The sequence below is a fragment of the Oryctolagus cuniculus genome, chromosome 1, assembly GCF_051225735.1.
Source record: "Oryctolagus cuniculus isolate XC-2025 breed Fujian yellow rabbit chromosome 1, ASM5122573v1, whole genome shotgun sequence".
Lineage (NCBI taxonomy): Eukaryota > Metazoa > Chordata > Mammalia > Lagomorpha > Leporidae > Oryctolagus > Oryctolagus cuniculus.
This window is the reverse complement of record NC_142867.1, coordinates 102991634-103010761: the sequence shown is the minus strand read 5'-3', so window position 1 is coordinate 103010761 and position 19128 is coordinate 102991634.

Below are 19128 nucleotides of genomic sequence, written 5' to 3'. Positions count from 1 at the left end.
TGCCAGCCCAGAATATTATATCCTGCAAAGCTATCATTTGTGAATGAAGGTGAAATAAAGACTTTTATAGCAAACAGAAATTGAAAGAATTTGTTGCCACTCGTCCAGCCCTGCAAAAGATGCTTAAAGATGTGTTACACACAGAAACACAGAAACACGGTCATCAATATGAAAGAAGGTAAAGGAAGGAAACCAAGGAAGGAAAGCTAACAGCAAAAGATCACAGGGAATTCAAAGCATATATTAGAACTTATCTTTGGCAAATGGCAGGGCAAAGTTACCACTTATCATTAGTCACATTGAACGTGAATGGCCTGAACTGTCCAGTTAAAAGACACAGATTAGCTGATTGGGTTAAAGAACAAAACCCATCTATTTGCTGCTTACAAGAAACACATCTTTCCAACAAAGATCCATACAGACTGAAAGTGAAAGGCTGGAAAAAGATATACCATGCCAACAGAAATGAAAAAAGAACGGACGTAGCCATCTTAATATCGGACAACATAAACTTTACCACAAAAACCGTTAAGAGAGACAAGGAGGGACACTACATAATGATTAAGGGATCAATTCAACAGGAAGATATAACAATTATCAATGTATATGCACCTAACTACAGGGCACCAGTTTATCTAAAAGATTTGTTAACGGACTTAAAGGGAGACTTAGACCCCAATACAATAGTACTGGGGGACTTCAATACTCCACTCTCAGAAATAGACAGATCAACAGGACAGAAGATCAACAAGGATACAGTAGATTTAAACGACACTATAGCCCAAATGGATCTAACAGATATCTACAGAACTTTCAATCCTACACATGAAGCATTTACATTCTTCTCAGCAGTACATGGAACCTTCTCTAGGATTGACCACATACTAGGCCATAAAGCAAGTCTCAGCAAATTCAAAAGAATTAGAATCATACTATGCAGCTTCTCAGACCATAAAGGAACGAAGTTGGAAATTAGCAACTCAGGAATCCCTAGAGCATACGCAAACACATGGAGATTGAACGACATGCTCCTGAATGAACAATGGGTCATAGAAGAAATCAAAGAGAAATCAAAAAACTTTCTGGAAGTACATGAGGATAACAGCACAACATACCAAAACTTATGGGACGCAGCAAAAGCAGTATTAAGAGGAAAGTTTATATCAATAGGTGCCTACATCAAGAAATTGGAAAGGCACCAAATAGATGAGCTTTCAATTCACCTCAAGGATCTAGAAAACCTACAGCAAACCAGACCCAAATATAGTAGGAGAACAGAAATAATTAAAATCAGAGAAGAAATCAACAGGATTGAATCAAGAAAAACATTACAAAAAATCAGCCAAACGAGGAGCTGGTTTTTTGAAAAAATATACAAAATTGACACCCCATTGGCCCAACTAACTAAAAAAAGAAGAGAAAAGACCCAAATCAATAAAATCAGAGATGAAAAAGGAAACGTAACAACAGACACTACAGAAATAAAAAGAATCATCAGAAATTACTACAAGGACTTGTATGCCAGCAAACAGGGAAACCTATCAGAAATGGATAGATTCCTGGACACATGAAACCTACCTAAATTGAACCAGGAAGACATAGAAAACATAAACAGACCCATAACTGAGACAGAAATTGAAACAGTAATTAAGGCCCTCCCAACAAAGAAAAGCCCAGGACCAGAAGGATTCACTGCTGAATTCTACCAGATATTTAAAGAAGAACTAACTCCAATTCTTCTGAAACTATTCAAAACAATCGAAGAAGAGGGAATCCTCCCAAATTCTTTCTATGAAGCCAGCATCACCTTAATTCCTAAGCCTGAAAAAGATGCAGCACTGAAAGAGAATTACAGACCAATATCCCTGATGAACATAGATGCAAAAATCCTCAATAAAATTCTGGCCAATAGAATGCAACAACACTTCAGAAAGATCATCCACCCAGACCAAGTGGGATTTATCCCTGGTATGCAGGGATGGTTCAATGTGCGCAAGACAATCAATGTGATACACCACCTTAACAGACTGCAGAAGAAAAACCATATGATTATCTCAATAGATGCCGAGAAAGCATTTGATAAAATACAACACCCATTCATGATGAAAACTCTAAGCAAACTGGGTTTGGAAGGAACATTCCTCAATACAATCAAAGCAATCTATGAAAAACCCACAGCCAACATCCTATTGAATGGGGAAAAGTTGGAAGCATTTCCACTGAGATCTGGTACCAGACAGGGATGTCCACTCTCACCACTGCTATTCAATACAGTTCTGGAGGTTCTAGCCAGGGCTATTAGGCAAGAAAAAGAAATTAAAGGGATACAAATTGGGAAGGAAGAACTCAAACTATCCAACTTTGGAGATGACATGATTCTTTATTTAGGGGACCCAAAGAACTCTACTAAGAGCCTATTGGAACTCATAGAAGAGTTTAGCAAAGTAGCAGGATATAAAATCAATGCACAAAAATCAACCACCTTTGTATACACAGGTAATGCCACAGCTGAGGAAGAACTTCTAAGATCAATCCCATTCACAATAGCTACAAAAACAATCAAATACCTTCGAATAAACCTAACCAAAGACATTAAAGATCTCTACGATGAAAATTACAAAACCTTAAAGAAAGAAATAGAAGAGGATACCAAGAAATGGAAAAATCTTCCATGCTCATGGATTGGAAGAATCAATATCAGCAAAATGTCCATTCTCCCAAAAGCAATTTATAAATTCAATGCAATACCAATCAAGATACCGAAGACCTTCTTCTCAGATCTGGAAAAAAGGTGCTGAAATTTATATGGAGGCACAAGAGACCTCAAATAGCTAAAGCAATCTTGTACAACAAAAACAAAGCTGGAGGCATCACAATACCAGATTTCAGGACATACTACAGGGCAGTTGTAATCAAAACAGCATGGTACTGGTACAGAAACAGATGGATAGACCAATGGAACAGAATTGAAACACCGGAAATCAACCCAAACATCTACAGCCAACTTATATTTGATCAAGGATCTAAAACCAATTCCTGGAGCAAGGACAGTCTATTCAATAAATGGTGCTGGGAAAACTGGATTTCCACGTGCAGAAGCATGAAGCAAGACCCCTACCTTACACCTTACACAAAAATCCACTCAACATGGATTAAAGACCTAAATCTACGACCTGACACCATCAAGTTACTAGAGAACATTGGAGAAACCCTTCAAGATATTGGCACAGGCAAAGAGTTTCTGGAAAATACCCAGGAGGCACAGGCAGTCAAAGCCAAAATTAACTATTGGGATTGCAACAAATTGAGAAGTTTCTGTACTGCAAAAGAAACAGTCAGGAGAGTGAAGAGACAACCGACAGAATGGGAAAAAATATTTGCAAACTATGCAACAGATAAAGGGTTAATAACCAGAATCTACAAAGAGATCAAGAAACTCCACAAAAACAAAACCAACAACCCACTTAAGAGATGGGCCAAGGACCTCAATAGACATTTTTCAAAAGAGGAAATCCAAATGGCCAACAGACACATGAAAAAATGTTCAAGGTCATTAGCAATCAGGGAAATGCAAATCAAAACCACATTGAGGTTTCACCTCACCCTGGTTAGAATGGCTCACATTCAGAAATCTATCAACAACAGATGCTGGCGAGGATGTGGGGAAAAAGGGAAACTAACACACTGTTGGTGGGAATGCAAACTGCTCAAGCCACTATGGAAGTCAGTCTGGAGATTCCTCAGAAACCTGAAGATAACCCTACCGTTCGACCCAGCCATCCCACTCCTTGGAATTTTCCCAAAGGAATTTAAATTGGCAAACAAAAAAGCGGTCTGCAGCCTAATGTTTATTGCAGCTCAATTCACAATAGCTAAGACCTGGAACCAACCTAAATGCCCATCAACGGTAGACTGGATAAAGAAATTATGGGACATGTACTCTTTAGAATACTATACCGCAGTAAGAAACAACGAAATCCAGTCATTTGCAACAAAATGGAGGAATCTGGAACACATCATGCTGAGTGAATTAAGCCAGTCCCAAAGGGACAAATACCATATGTCCTCCCTGATCAGTGACAACTGACTGAACACCAAAAAGGAAACCTCCTGAAGTGAAATGGACACTATGGGAAACGGTGACTTGATCAGCATAGCCCTGTCTGTTAATGAACAACTTAATACATTATCCCTCTTAGTAGTTTTTTTGTCTGTTCTACTTAATATGACTGGTTTAATTCTGTAATCAATACACAGTTATTCTTAAGTGTTAAAAATTAACTGAAATGTGATCCCTGTTAAACATAAGAGTGGGAATAAGAGAGGGAAGAGATGTATAATTTGGGACATGCTCAAGCTGATTTGCCCCAAATGGTAGAGTTAAAAACATACCAGGGGACTCCAATTCAATCCCATCAAGGTGGCATGTACCAATGCCATCTCACCAGTCCAAGTGATCAATTTCAGTTCACAATTGATCATAATGAAAGGACTAAGAGTCAAAGGGAGCACATAAACAAGTCTAGTACCTGCTAACACTAACCGATGGAATAAATAAAGGGGAGAGTGATCCAACATGGGAAGTGAGATACTCAGCAGACTCATAGAATGGCAGATGTCCTAAATAGCACTCTGGCCTCAGAATCAGCCCTAAAGGCATTCGGATCTGGCTGAAAAGCCCATGAGAGTATTTCAGGCATGGAAAGCCAAGACACTCTGGCAAAAGATTTCTGCGAGTGAGATCCCAGTGGAAAGAACAGGTCTTCAAAGAAGGAGGTACCTTTCTCTGAAGGGAGGAGAGAACCTCCACTTTGACTATGACCTTGTCTAAACAAGATAAGAATCGGAGAACTCAGAGGGCTTCCATAGCCTTGGAAACTCATGACTGGAGCATAGGGAGACTACTGATGCCATAGACAGGAGTGTCAATTGGTAAAGTCAACAACAGGAGTCACTGTGCACTTACTCCTCATGTAGGATCTCTGTCCTTAATGTGCTGTGTATTGAGATTTAATGCTATAACGAGTACCCAAACAATATATTTCACTTTGTGTTTCTATGGGGGTGCAAACTGTTGAAATATTTACTTAATGTATACTAAACTGATCCTCTGTAAAAAAAAAAAAAAAAAAAAAAAAAAAAAAAAAAAAAGAAATTATCTACTCCCAACTTGACTCTCACTGGGATTAAACATGACAATAGGTCTGATCTGATTTCATCATCATTTAAATAAAAAAATCATCTATTATTTTTCACTTTATGTTTCTGTGTGGGAGCAAACTGTTGAAATCCTTACTTAATGTATACTAAGCTGATCTTCTGTATATTAAGATAATCGAAAATGAATCTTGATGTGAATGGAAGGGGAGAGGGAGTGGGAAAGGGGAGGGTAGTGGGTGGGAGGGACGGTATGTGGGGGAAGCCATTGTAATCCATAAATCGTACTGTGGAAATTTATATTCATTAAATAAAAGTTAAAAAAAAAGAAAAAAAAAGAAAACAAACAAAAAAAAGAAACAGTCAGGAGAGGCAGCCAACAGAATGGGAAAAAATATTTGCAAACTACACAACAGATAAAGGGTTGATCACCAGAATCTACAAAGAAATCAAGAAACTCCACAACATCAAAACAAACAACCCACTTAAGAAATGGGCCAAGGACCTCAATAGACATTTTTCAAAAGAGGAAATCCAAATGGCCAACAGACACATGAAAAAATGTTCAAGATCACTAGCAATCAGGGAAATGCAAATCAAAACCACAATGAGGTTTCACCTCACCCCAGTTAGAATGGCTCACAATCAGAAATCTACCAACAATAGATGCGGAAGAGGATGTGGGGAAAAGGGGACACTAACCCACTCTTGGTGGTAATGGAAACTGGTTAAGCCACTATGGAAGTCAGTCTGAAGATTCCTCAGAAACCTGAATATAACCCTACCATACAACCCAGCCATCCCACTACTTGGAATTTACCCAAAAGAATTGAAATTGGCAAACAAACATGCCTTCTGCACATTAATGTTTATTGCAACTCAATTCACAATAGCTAAGATCTGCAACCAACCCAAATGCCCATCAACAGTAGACTGGATAAAGAAATTATGGGATGTGTACTCTATAGAATACTATACAGCAGTCAAAAACAACGAAACCCGGTCATTTGCAACAAGATGGAGGAATCTGGAAAACATTATGCTCAGTGAATTAAGGCAATCCCAAAGGGACAAATATCATATGTTCTCCCTGATCTGTGACAACTAACTGAGCACCAAAGGGGAAACTGGTTGAAGTGAAATGGACACTATGAGAAACAGTGACTTGATCAGCTCTTGTCCTGACTGTTGATGTACAATGTAATACTTTATCCATTTTAGTATTTTCTCTTTGTTTTGTTCTAGTACTATTGGTTGAACTCTGTAATTAACACACAATTATTTTTAGGTGTTTAAATTTTAACTGAAAATTTATCCCTGTTAAATATAAGAATGGGAATAAGAGAGGGAGGAGATGTACAATTTGGGACATGCTCAATCGGACTTGCCCCAAATGGTGGAGTTAGAAACGTGCCAGGGGATTCCAATACAATCCCATCAAGATGGCATGTACCCATGCCATCTCACTAGTCCCAGTGATCAATTTCAGTTCAAAATTGATCACACTGACCAGTCTAAGAGTCAAAGGGATCACACAAACAACACTAGTGTCTGCTAATACTAACTGATAGAATTAAAAATGGAGAGAACGATCCAACATGGGAAGTGAGATACACAGCAGTCCCATAGAATGGCAGATGTCCTAAACAGCACTCTGGCCTCAGAATCAGCCCTTAAGGCATTCGGATATGGCTGAAGAGCCCATGAGAGTATTTCAGGCATGGAAAGCCAAGACACCCTGGAAAAAAAAAGATCTAAATGGAAGATCTCTATGAGTGAGATCCCAGTGGAAATAATAGGGCCTTCAAAGAAGGAGGTACCTTTCTCTGAAGGGAGGAGAGAACTTCCACTTTGACTATGACCCTGTCGGAATAAGTTCGAAGTTTGCGAACCCAAAAGGCTTCCATAACCTTGGCAACTCATGACTAGAGCCTAGGGAGATTACTGACGCCATAAACAAGAGTGTCAAATTGTTAAGTCAACAAGAGGAGTCACTGTGTACTTACTTCTCATGTGGGATCTGTCCTTAATGTGTTGTCCAATGTGAAGTAATGCTATAACTAGTACTGAAACAGTATTTTACACTTTGTGTTTCTGTGTGGGTGCAAACTGATGAAATCTTTACTTAATATATACTGAATCGATCTTCTGTATATAAATATAATTGAAAAATGAATCTTGATGTGAATGGAATGGGAGAGGGAGCGGGAGATGGGAGGGGTGTGAGTGGGAGGGAAATTATGGGGGGGGGGAGCCAATGTAACCCATAAACTGTACTTTGGAAATTTATATTTACTAAATAAAAAAATAACAAAGAAAAAACAAACAACAACAACAACTACAAAAACGAGTGGATTGTAGGTCCCAGTGATGATGCCATTTTAGAAATTATTTACTCAGGGGATTGTGTCAAGTAAATCTATATTGGAACTGAGGGATTAGAAGAATAGGAAGAGATCTCAAGGGGGACAAAAAATTGCTTAAGTAGGGGCATGGGAGATGGAGGAAGAGAGAAGTAGAAAGCATGGAGTTCATGAATAGAGGAATGCTAAATGCACCAAGACTGAGATATGCCCAGGGAGTTCCAGAAAACCCAATCTGCTTCCTCATAACAATCTGGAGATGGGGTAGGATTGGGTGAGTTCTGCTCTTAGGGGAGTTTATTGTATGTGTATATTTCTACAATGAGAGTATGGATTTGGGAAACCAGCATAGTGGGAGGAGGGAATTCTGATAGGAAGATGTGGAGAAAACATTCATGACTTAGTAATTAGCCACCACTCCACCTATCTCCAGCGAATCTACCAAACTTACAGCACGTGTGGCAGGTTTTATTTCTTGTCAAGTACAAAGGACAGAAAAAACTGAAATGGCTCAAATCAGGTAAACTCTGGCTGGGTGCACTTCAGAACATCCTACGGAGTTTCTAAGAAAATGTTCATGGACCCTATCATAGATCAGTGAAGTTAGAATCTCTGAGATCAAGCTGCAACCTGAAGGTTTTTGAGAAATTTCTCAGTGAATTTATTTTGCAGCCAAGATTCAGTCATTGTAAAACAGCACAGGAGCAGAGACTCTGGGAAATGAGAAGAAATAATATGGAAACTCTCAAGGACAATGGGAAGGAAGACTAGTCAGTTACAAAGTCAAATTGGAGAGCCTACAAAATTTATGTATCTTACCAGAGACAGGAAAACACTGAAATATCAAACCATACAAATTTAAATTTTAGAGGGCTGTGAGATGAACAGAAGGGGAAGGCTGTTGACAGAGGTCCAGGAGATGTGATATTACTGGAGGAGACAGCGGCACCCAGAGTTGTTTACTTTCTTACCAGGGAGAAGAGACCCAAGTGTTTCTTGGTTCCACCCACCCCTTTCTTCAACACGAAGTGAGTTGATGGCTATATAAATAGGCTAGTGTGGCATAATAAGTGATCACAAATTTAACAGCTGAAAAAAATATACATTTATTATCTAAGAGTTCCTGTGGTTCATGAGAATTTATACAGCCTGACTGGGTACTCAGGGTCTCAAAAGACTGTAATCAAGGCGATAGCTGGTGCTCAAATCTTACTTGAGATTTGAAGTGCTTTTCTGAGCTCACCAGTTGTTTGGTAGACACCACTTCAAAATTAATCAGGACCACCTAGCATAACCTCTTGATTAATTAGGGACCTTGTTCACCCCTGTAAAACCTCTTTGGTGTTGCCACAGACTATAACTTAACCATGGGAGTAGGGAACACTGTCCCATCATATCCAAAAGTCTTCTCACACTCACGAGGAGGTCACTAAACACATATGAAAACCAAGAGATAAGAATTGTGGAAGCCATCTCAAAACTCTCCTTCACAATAACCATGGCTATATGCATTCATTATACACATGTTTATTGAGAACCTACTGTCTGCCAGGAATTATTTTAATATGTACAATATTAAAATGATTAGATATAAAAGAATTGTTGTTAGTAGATTTTCACTTCTAAATCTTTGGATTACCAGAGATGAATGAGAATTTGATGTAATTTATGGTGCTTTTGGGGAGCTACTACGTGTCCGTTATTTCCCTATGAATCCAGAGTAAATTATTGACCAGAAGAGAATATCCTGATGTTATTTTGTTTGATACTAATTTGTTCAGCATGTGTTTAATGAATACTCTTGCACCAGGTACCATGTTGTGAGATGAGGAATACAGACATAGTCTGACTTCATAGAATTTTTTTTTTATTTAAGGTAACCAAATTCCATGTAATTCATATATACAGATTTAGGAGTATAGTGATACTTCCCACCCACCCTTCACCTGTCCATGCTCCAAAACTTCCTCCTCCTTCCTCTCTTATTGCCTCTCTTGATTTTTATAATGAACTACTTTCAGTTTACTTTATACTCATAAGATTAACCCTAAACTAAGTAGAGTTCTACATATAGTAAAAAGAAAAAAAAATTGTTCCTAAACAGTAGATAGAATGGTTGTAAACAATCATCAAATCTCAAAATGTCCATTTTATTCCTATACATTACACTTTTGGTACTCTATTAGCTACTACAGATCAGGAAAAACATAGTATTTGTCTTTTGGGGACTGACTTATTTCATTAAGTATGTTTTCCTGTTGTATCCATTTTGTTGCAAATGGCAGGATTTCATTCTTTTTGTGGCTGAGTATTATTCTATACTATATATATAGTGATACATGTATATATATACACACATACAAATATATATATATACATATATCACAATTTATGTGTCCATTCTTCAGTTGATGGACATCTAGCTTCACTCTATATCTTAGCTATTGTGAATTAAGAGGCTGTAAACTTGGGGGTACAGATCACCCTTTCATATGCTGATTTCATTTTGCTTGGGTAAATTCCCAGGAGTGAGTAATATGGTAGATCTGTTTTCAGATTTCTGAGGAATCTCTGTACTATCTTCCACAATGGCTGCACCCATTTCCATTCCCACTGACAGTAGATTAGGGTACCTATTTCCCCACATCCTTGCCAGCATGTATTGTTTGTTGATTTCTGTGAGAACCATTATAACTGGGGTAAGGTAAAACTTCATTGTGGTTTTGATTTGCATTTCCCTGATGCTAGTGATCATGAGCATTTTTTCATGTGTCTGTTGGCCATTTGAATTTCCTCTCTTGAAAAATGTCTGTTCAAGTCCTTTGCCTGTTTCTTTCTTTTTTTTTTTTTTTTTTTTTTTTTTTTTTTTTTTTTTTGACAGGCAGAGTGGACAGTGAGAGAGAGAGACAGAGAGAAAGGTCTTCCTTTGCTGTTGGTTCACCCTCCAATGGCCACCGCAGCCGGCGCGCTGCGGCTGGCGCACCACACCGATCCGATGGCAGGAGCCAGGAGCCAGGTGCTTTTCCTGGTCTCCCATGGGGTGCAGGGCCCAAGCACCTGGGCCATCCTCCACTGCACTCCCGGGCCACAGCAGAGGGCTGGCCTGGAAGAGGGGCAACAGGGACAGAATCCGGCGCCCCGACCGGGACTAGAACCCGGTGTGCCGGCACCGCTAGGCGGAGGATTAGCCTAGTGAGCCGCGGCGCCGGCCCCCTTTGCCTGTTTCTTAACTGAATTATTTGGTTTGTTGAGTTTCTTGAACTTTTTAGAGATTCTGGATATTAATCCTTTATCAATTTCATAGTTTGCAAAAATTTTCTCCAATTCTGTTGGTTGCCTTTTCACTTTGATGAGTATTTCTTTTGCAGTGCAGAAACTTCTCAATTTGATGTAACCCCATTTGTATATTTTTGCTTTGATTGCCTGTGCTGCAGTAGTCTTTCTATATGCCTAACCCCATTTGTATATTTTTGCTTTGATTGCTTGTGCTGCAGTAGTCTTTCCCTATGCCAGTATCTTGAATAGTTTTCCCAGAGTTCTCCTCTAGTAATTTGATGGTATCAGATCATAGATTTAGTTCCTTGATCCATTTTGAGTTATTTTTATATAAGATGTAAGGTAGGGGTCTTGTTTCATACTTCCGCATGTGGAGACTCAATTATCCCAGCACTGTTTTTTGAAGACATTGTCCTTTCTGCAGGGATTGATTTTAGCTCCTTTTAATAGCAATGCCATTTTTCTCAGATATAGAAAAAACAATGCTAAAATTCATATGGAAACACAAGACACTAAAATAGCTACAACAATTTTAAACAACAAAAACAAAGCCAGAAGCATCACAATATGAGATTTCAGGACATACTACAGGGCAATTATAATCAAAACAACCTGGTGCTGGCACAAAATAGACATGTAGACCAATGGAACAGGAAAGAAATCAATCCACACATCTACAGCCAACTAACCTTTGACAAAGAACTTCACAGAATTGAGAGTTCCATAGCATATGCTTTGAACAAGATGTTGAACTTACCATGATCCTTACGAAAAATTTTAAGTGGCCCTAAGAACATTAAACAGGAAGATCTCCTTTATTCCTAGGGAATTATGGAAAGTTTCCTTTAAGGATAGTTGTTTCCATCTGAAATTTGAAGAGTAAGGATTTGTCAGGTGAAAAGGATGGGAGCAATGAGAAACTGTTCTCTGCAGAAGAGGGAGCCCGTAAAAATGCCTAGAGTTAGGATGTACATAAGAACTAAAAGAAACATGGACCAAAAAGAAAGCCAGAGAGCAGTGTAGGGATGGGTAGGGGCCTGTGAGTCTCATGAAGGGTTTTATTTGTAGTTACTATCACCATCATCATTAAATCCTTCTTTAATAATTTAAAAGCAAATCATTTTTCTTGTTTTAATTTTTTTTATTTTAATTTTATTTGAAAGGTGGGGGGCAGAGAGAGAGAGAGAGAGAGAGAGATTCAAAGAGATTTTACATTAGTTGATTCACTTCCCAAATATTTGCAACAGCTGTGGCTGGTCCAGGCAAATCCAGGAGCACCACTCAATCCAAATGTCCTACATGGGCAACATGGACCCAAGTACATGAGCCATCACCTCCTGCCTCCCAGGGTGCACATCAGCAAAAAGCTGAAATCAGAAGCAGAGGTAGGACTCAAACTCACACATTTTGATATGGGTGGTGATCATCCCAAGCAGTGTTTTATCTGCTATACCAAATGCCCACCCCCTATAAGTAAGTCAGTTTTAAGGAATTAAAAAATTTTCTTCATGCTATTTGTAACACCATTTGGTATATTTCTCTGTCTTCTGATGCATTATTTCTCCATCCCTGGACTTCTTCTTTGTGTGGTACCATATACATACCATATACATAGTATATGACAGACCTTGTCTCCTATTTTGATAATCCTGAGTGAGCATTCATTTTGGTGTTGGATCCTGGAAAATCTCACCTTGCACTCTCTTTCATCAACATTCAGTCCATATGATTGCTTTTCCCTAAGCTATTTGAATTTATTGTGAAAGTGAAATTTCATGAGATGCTATATTAAATATTTCATTCATGTACAAACATCTAGAATTCTAGCATCTTATTAAGCAAAGAAAAGCTGAACTAATCTAAACAGACTCCTCTCTTCAGTTTGCATTTATTCCTATTAAATGCAAAATGTATGTAATTCCAAATGGCCACCGATCTATCCTCCTCGGTTAAAGTAACTGTAAGTGAAACAAATCAGATGACTGACTTCCATAATGGCTTTAGTTTTTTGAGGCACTCAGTTGACTTCCTGTTACTATTTCTGATGTTCCTAGTTTCAGGTGATAGTCCCTCATTATCTACTAACGAGCATCATATTACCATAATTGGGTCCAGAATCTTTGCCTCAAATTCTGGCTTTGCCCTTAGTTGGAGGTTTTCAATCTTTCTAAGCTGCAGTGACTCTTCTACTAGATGAATGCAATGGTTCCTTAGAGCTGTGGGGTAGAAAATAATTCCTTCTTTTTCTACTCTCCTAGGGTCTCTCGTTCTGATCCTATAAAATCAGTCTGATAAAAGATTGACAAGAGGAAAGCCTAACATTTTGTTAGTGTTTGTTAGACCTTTGTTAGTGTTTACACTGCGCATACACAGGACAGCAGTCAGCCATGTGCAAGTTGAATGATGGTTCGAATTGGGGGCATACATACTTAGCTCAGTATGGAAAAGGGAGAAGAAGAAAGGGCACTCCTGGAATAGTAAGTGGATTATTGGAATTACAAATGAACCCTTAGAGAATAGATAGGAAGTATGATAGTGTGTGACAATGTCTGTCTTGATGTGCTGCAGACTTCTAGAAGAGAAGATTAGAGTTGCTCCCAGGGAAGGGATTTATAACAATTGAGTTCTTTAGGGGAAGCTCTGCATTTAGACAGATAAGGGATTTTTAAGAACTCAAATGCCTTTAGCTCAAAATAATTCTGTCATCACAGTGACATATTTTGTGATGGCCTATCCTGATCTCCTTCACAGCCACCAAATAACAGTCACTCTGTAGTACCACTCACTGGCTTCCTCAGACTTATCACCTTCTTTATTAAAGAATCTGAGTGTTAACTATTATAATTTGCTTTGTTGACAGATAATGATGACCAGTTTCATGTCTTTAAGCTGCCTAAGTTATCAGCATGAAATATTCATCTCTATCAGGATCAATGAGAAATTTCTATATCTAACGAATGGTACTTCACTGCTATGGAGTAAGAGGGAATAGGAGCTTTTCTTTTCCCCCGATTTGAATCAAATTCTGGGATGCATTTTCTTCAGGTGTGAACAAGGGAAGCCAGCCACTTAAATTATCTTAGATGGCACAGTCTGCCTTGGACCAGGAGAGTACTTCAAATACACATGATTTTTCAGAGAACTTTGCTAAGTGGAGGAAAAAAGAGAAGAAATTGTGAAGACAAGAAATTCTCCTTTTTTTCTTGATAGCATGTAAGTGAGTGTTTAGCCAAACTATTAATGTGCTTGTCATGGAACTATTGAGACCCTTGCCTGGTTAGATGCTTACTTCTTCAAGATAGAGAGTTAGTCCTGAAGAAAATGAGGTGATGAACAAAGCTGAGACAATCTCTTTATGTCTAGAAGAGGTGCTCTGTCCTTGTTCATAGCAAGAGTTCAAAGTTAAATATATCCTTGATTAGTTTGTTCTTCAACTATGTATGAGCACAATAGAACTTGCTACTTTAAAAGAGGAGAACAAAAACTGGACACAGCCAAAAAATCTTTTTATTTAAGAATGTCCTTAGTCATCTTAGGAGAGATGAAGTGATATCTCTTGATGTCTGCAACTTGCATACAAATGTTTCAATTAAAAGATGTATATATACCTTTATATGTGTACATACATACATACATGCATACATATATAGGGAAGCCGATGTACAACTATATCATCTTTATCTCTAATTAGCGAGAAAGAGGGAAAATAAATTGTCAAAGTATTAACTACTTCCTAAATCTAGGTGATGCTCATTTTACTCTTCTTTCGTATTTTTGAAAGTTTTCAAGGTAATACATTCCAATGTTATTTCAGTGCAATATGTGAAATATTTGAGGGAGCCATGCAGAGAATAGGGCTTAGAGAAATGACAAATACAACGGAGTTTGGCAGAGGGATGGTTTCAGGGAAAGCTTACAGCAGTGTTCGCCATTTGAGCTTGAACTCAAACACTTTACATGTCTTAAGTCATTGACTCCTCCTCATAGAAACCATTAAGAAGGAAGCACAATTATTATCTCCATTTTATAGATGAGAAAATATACACAGCCAGAAGTGAAGTTGCTCAAGGTCATACTGGGATAGCCATGTTGCATAGCTTCAGGGAAGGCCATTCATAAAGTCATTCCATCAGTAATACAGGCCTGTCGATGAGTAACAGGTAAAACTAAGAGTCAACCTCAGGAGGGTTGGCTGCAGAGCCCATGTCATTAATTTCTTTATTTTTTTAACTTTTATTTAATGAATATAAATTTCCAAAGTACAGCTTATGGATTATAATGGCTTCCCCCCCATAACATCCCTCCCACCCGCTACCCTCTCCTTTCCCACTCCCTCTCCCCTTCCATTCACATCAAGATTCATTTTACATTCTCATTATATACAGAAGATCAGTTTAGCATACATTAAGTAAAGATTTCAACAGTTTGCTCCCACACAGAAACATAAAGTGAAAAATACTGTTTGAGTACTAGTTATAGCATTAAATCTCAATGTACAGCACACTAAGGACAAAGATCCTACATGAGGAGTAAGTGCACAGTGACTCCTGTTGTTGACTTAACAAATTGACACTCTTGTTTATGGCATCAGTAATCATCCTAGGCTCTTGCCATGTGCTGCCAAGGCTATGGAAGCCGCCTGAGTTCACCGACTCTGATCATATTTAGGCAAGGCCTTGGTCAAAGTGGAAGTTCTCTCCTCCCTTCAGAGAAAGGTACCTCCTTCTTTGAAGACCCATTCTTTCCACTGGGATCTCACTCGCGGAGATCTTTCATTTAGTTTTTTTTTTCCCCCAGAGTGTCTTGGCTTTCCATGCCTGAAATACTCTCATGGGCTTTTCAGCTGGATCCGCATGCCTTAAGGGCTGATTCTGAGGCCAGAGTGCTGTTTAGGACATCTGCCATTCTATGGGTCTGCTGTGTATCCCGCTTCCCATGTTGGATTGTTCTCTCCCTTTTTTATTCTATCAGCTAGTATTTGCAGACACTATTCTTGTTTATGTGATCCCTTTGGTTCTTAATCCTATCATTATGATCAATTGTGAACAGAAATTGATCACTGAGACTAGTGAGATGGCATTGGTACATGCCACCTTGATGGGATTGAATTGGAATCCCCTGGTATGTTTCTAACTCTACCATTTGAGGTAAGTCAGCTTGAGCATGTCCAGAATTGCACATCTCTTCCCTCTCTTATTCCCACTCATATTTAACAGTGATCACTTTTCAGTTAAGTTTCAGCACTTAAGAAGAATTGTGTATTGATTACAGTATTCAACCAAAAGTATTAAGTAGAACAAACAAAAAAAATACTAAGAGGGATAACATATTAAGTTGCTCATCAACAGTCAGGGTGAGGGCTGATCAAGTCACCATTTCTCATAGTGTTCATTTCACTTTAACAGGTTTCCTTTTTGGTGCTCAGTTAGTTGTCACCTATCAGAGAGAACAAGTGGTATTTGTCCCTTTGGGATTGGCTGTTTTCACTCAGCATAATGTTTTCCAAATTCCATGTCATTAATTTCTGCTGGAGGTCTATGGGGCTGGAATTCAGGATAGAAAGCTATAATGGGGAAGAATGAAATGATGTCTTAGGTGGATGGATCACAAAGAACCTCTGTGCCAAGCCAAGTGTTTTGGCTTCATGCTGAAGACTATGGAAGGATTTTAGGTAGAGCTGTAACAGATTTTTTTGTTAAAGAGATTACTCTTATGAACAGGATGGGTTATAGGGAAGTGAGAATAGAAGCCAGTAGAGCAATTTGGAGACTTCTGCAGATATTCAGACAGAAAGTAACACAGGCTCAAAACAAGGCAACGGGAATGAGAATAGCAGACAAGGGAAGAGATATTATTAAAGAAGAATTGATAAGGTTGAGGAATTCACTGGTGATGAAAAATGTATTAGTCAACGTATTGTTACTACAACCTAATACCTAGACAGGACACTCATGAATAAAGGAGTCTGTTTTGGTTCATAACCTTGGAGGTTCACAGTCCAAGATTGGGCAGACACCATTGGTGCATGGAACAGTGATCACATGATGAGTCAGCAAGCAGAGAGAAAATGGCTGTGCAAGTCTCTCAGATTTTTATAATCAACCCTCTCATAACAACTGCCTTCTGAGAACATGTCCCCAGTGACCTAAGGACCTCCTACCAGGCCTACCTACTGAAGATCATACTCGATTAAGTTCCCACTGTTTTAGTACCATTAACTTGTGATTTATGGTGTTTAAACATCTTCATGAATCCTAGAGACAAATTTTGTTCAGACCATAGCAGAAAGTAACAAAAAAGCATCACTGATGTTTTCCATATTTCCAAAGGGCTGAGTGGATGTGATGATTGAAAGAACATACAGAGACAGAACAATTTAGAGGGAGATGTAAACAACTCATCATTGAGTGCCTCTGTTGCACTTGTGAATATTCCCCCAGCCTAGGAGTAGGGACTGTGTCTTACTTTACTCATTACCCATAATGCCTTGGGTGCTTTCTTGTGTAGAGCAGATGCAACCTCTTATAACCTGAAAATTTGAAGAAAATTTAAAGACCATATGATAACTTCTCTAGAGATACTTGAATTTCTTTTTCAATATTTTTTCTAATCCCTCACTCTCAGATATCCCAGGATTACTCAGTTCTGGACACTTGCAAGGATAGGAATTGCTTGTGATATCTTTGTTTTCAGCGTGTTGACTAGAAGAGTCTGTAATCATCTAACTTACTTTGTCAATTCTCAGAATCTGGATCTTAAAAATGAAAAGTGACATAGCCACAGATTAATGAATCAGCTAATTTAATGGATTCTTTTAGTCATAGACTTTGAACAGAACCAAAATACATTTAAAAATCATTTAGGAAAGAAACATAAAAGATATATATTTAGTAAGGACTTTTTTCTTCTGAATTATCATTAAAATTGGGATTAAAAAATACAGTTGGGCTTTAATGTACACTCTTTAGAGATTTCTAACCAAAAACTGAGTCAAACGTAGGAACAAGCACTGGGATGGGTCTAGGTCTCCTGAACGTTGAGGTGAGTACTACAGAGTAGAAGCAAAGTGACTGCAGAGTTCCTGCTCACCAACTTTGACCACCTTCAAAGGAGAAAACCGGAGAAGATACCATGTGGCTAAGTTCTTTACGTCCTTTGACATATCCCCTCTGCAGAAAAACAGGAGCACGATTTTTCTTAAAGATTTATTTATTCATTTGAAAGGCAGAGTTACAGAGAGGCAGAGGCAGAGAGAGAGAAAGAGAGGTCTTCTATCCACTTGTTCACTCCCTAAGTGGCTGCAATGGCCAGAGTGGGCCAATCTGAAGCCAGGAGCCTAGAGCTTCCTTCAGGTCATACATGTGTGTTCAGGAGCCACCTTCCACTGCCCTCTCAGGCCATAGCAGAGAGCTGGATCAGAAGTGGAGCAGCCAGGACTTGAACCGGTGCCCATATACGATGCTGGTGCTTCAGGAGGCAGCTTTACCTGCAACACCACAGCGCCAGCCCCAGGAGCAAGAATTCAAAGGCAGGATATGCTGTTTTAAAAGATATTTTCAGGGGGCCGGTGCCTTGGCTCACTTGGTTAATCCTCTGCCTGCAGCGTCGGCATCCCATATGGGCATTGGGTTCTAGTCCCGGTTGCTCCTCTTCCAGTCCAGCTCTCTACTGTGGCCCAGGAGGGCAATGGAGGATGGCCCAAGTGCTTGAGCACCTGTACCCATGTGGGAGACCAGGAAGAAACTCCTGGCTCCTGGCTTTGGATTGGCATAGTTCCAGCTGTAGCGGCCATTTGCGGGGTGAACCAGTGGAAAGAAGACCTTTCTCTCTGTCTCTCTCACTGTCTAACTCTATCTGTCAAATAAAAAAAATTTAAAAAAGATATTTTCAGTTCTGCTTATACATATACTGTTGTATCTTTTATTTAATTAAAGCAATTTGACATTATTTGCACACACATACTTCAATTTCTGATAGGCTAGGAAGTAGGGTATCTTGGAAGATCTGGTACAACTCATGGATTGTGTGCATACTTTTAATTGAATTCTCATTTATTTTTAACTTCAGAAACAGATGGAATCTGAGCACCAAAATGATCCTACTTTCTAATAAATGTTTGAAAATGAGTGGGTGACCCATCCCATCAGTCATCCGACCATCATTTTCATCAGTTACTCTGTGCCACGTGTCCAGCTGGGTGTGGGAGCTATTGATAAAATATAACTGTTGTGGAATTAGAATATTTATAGTTTAAGTGGACATCAATGATGTTCACCACTCTATTATAAATAGATAAATCACAAATGGGTCTTTACAGGATATGACTTGTCAG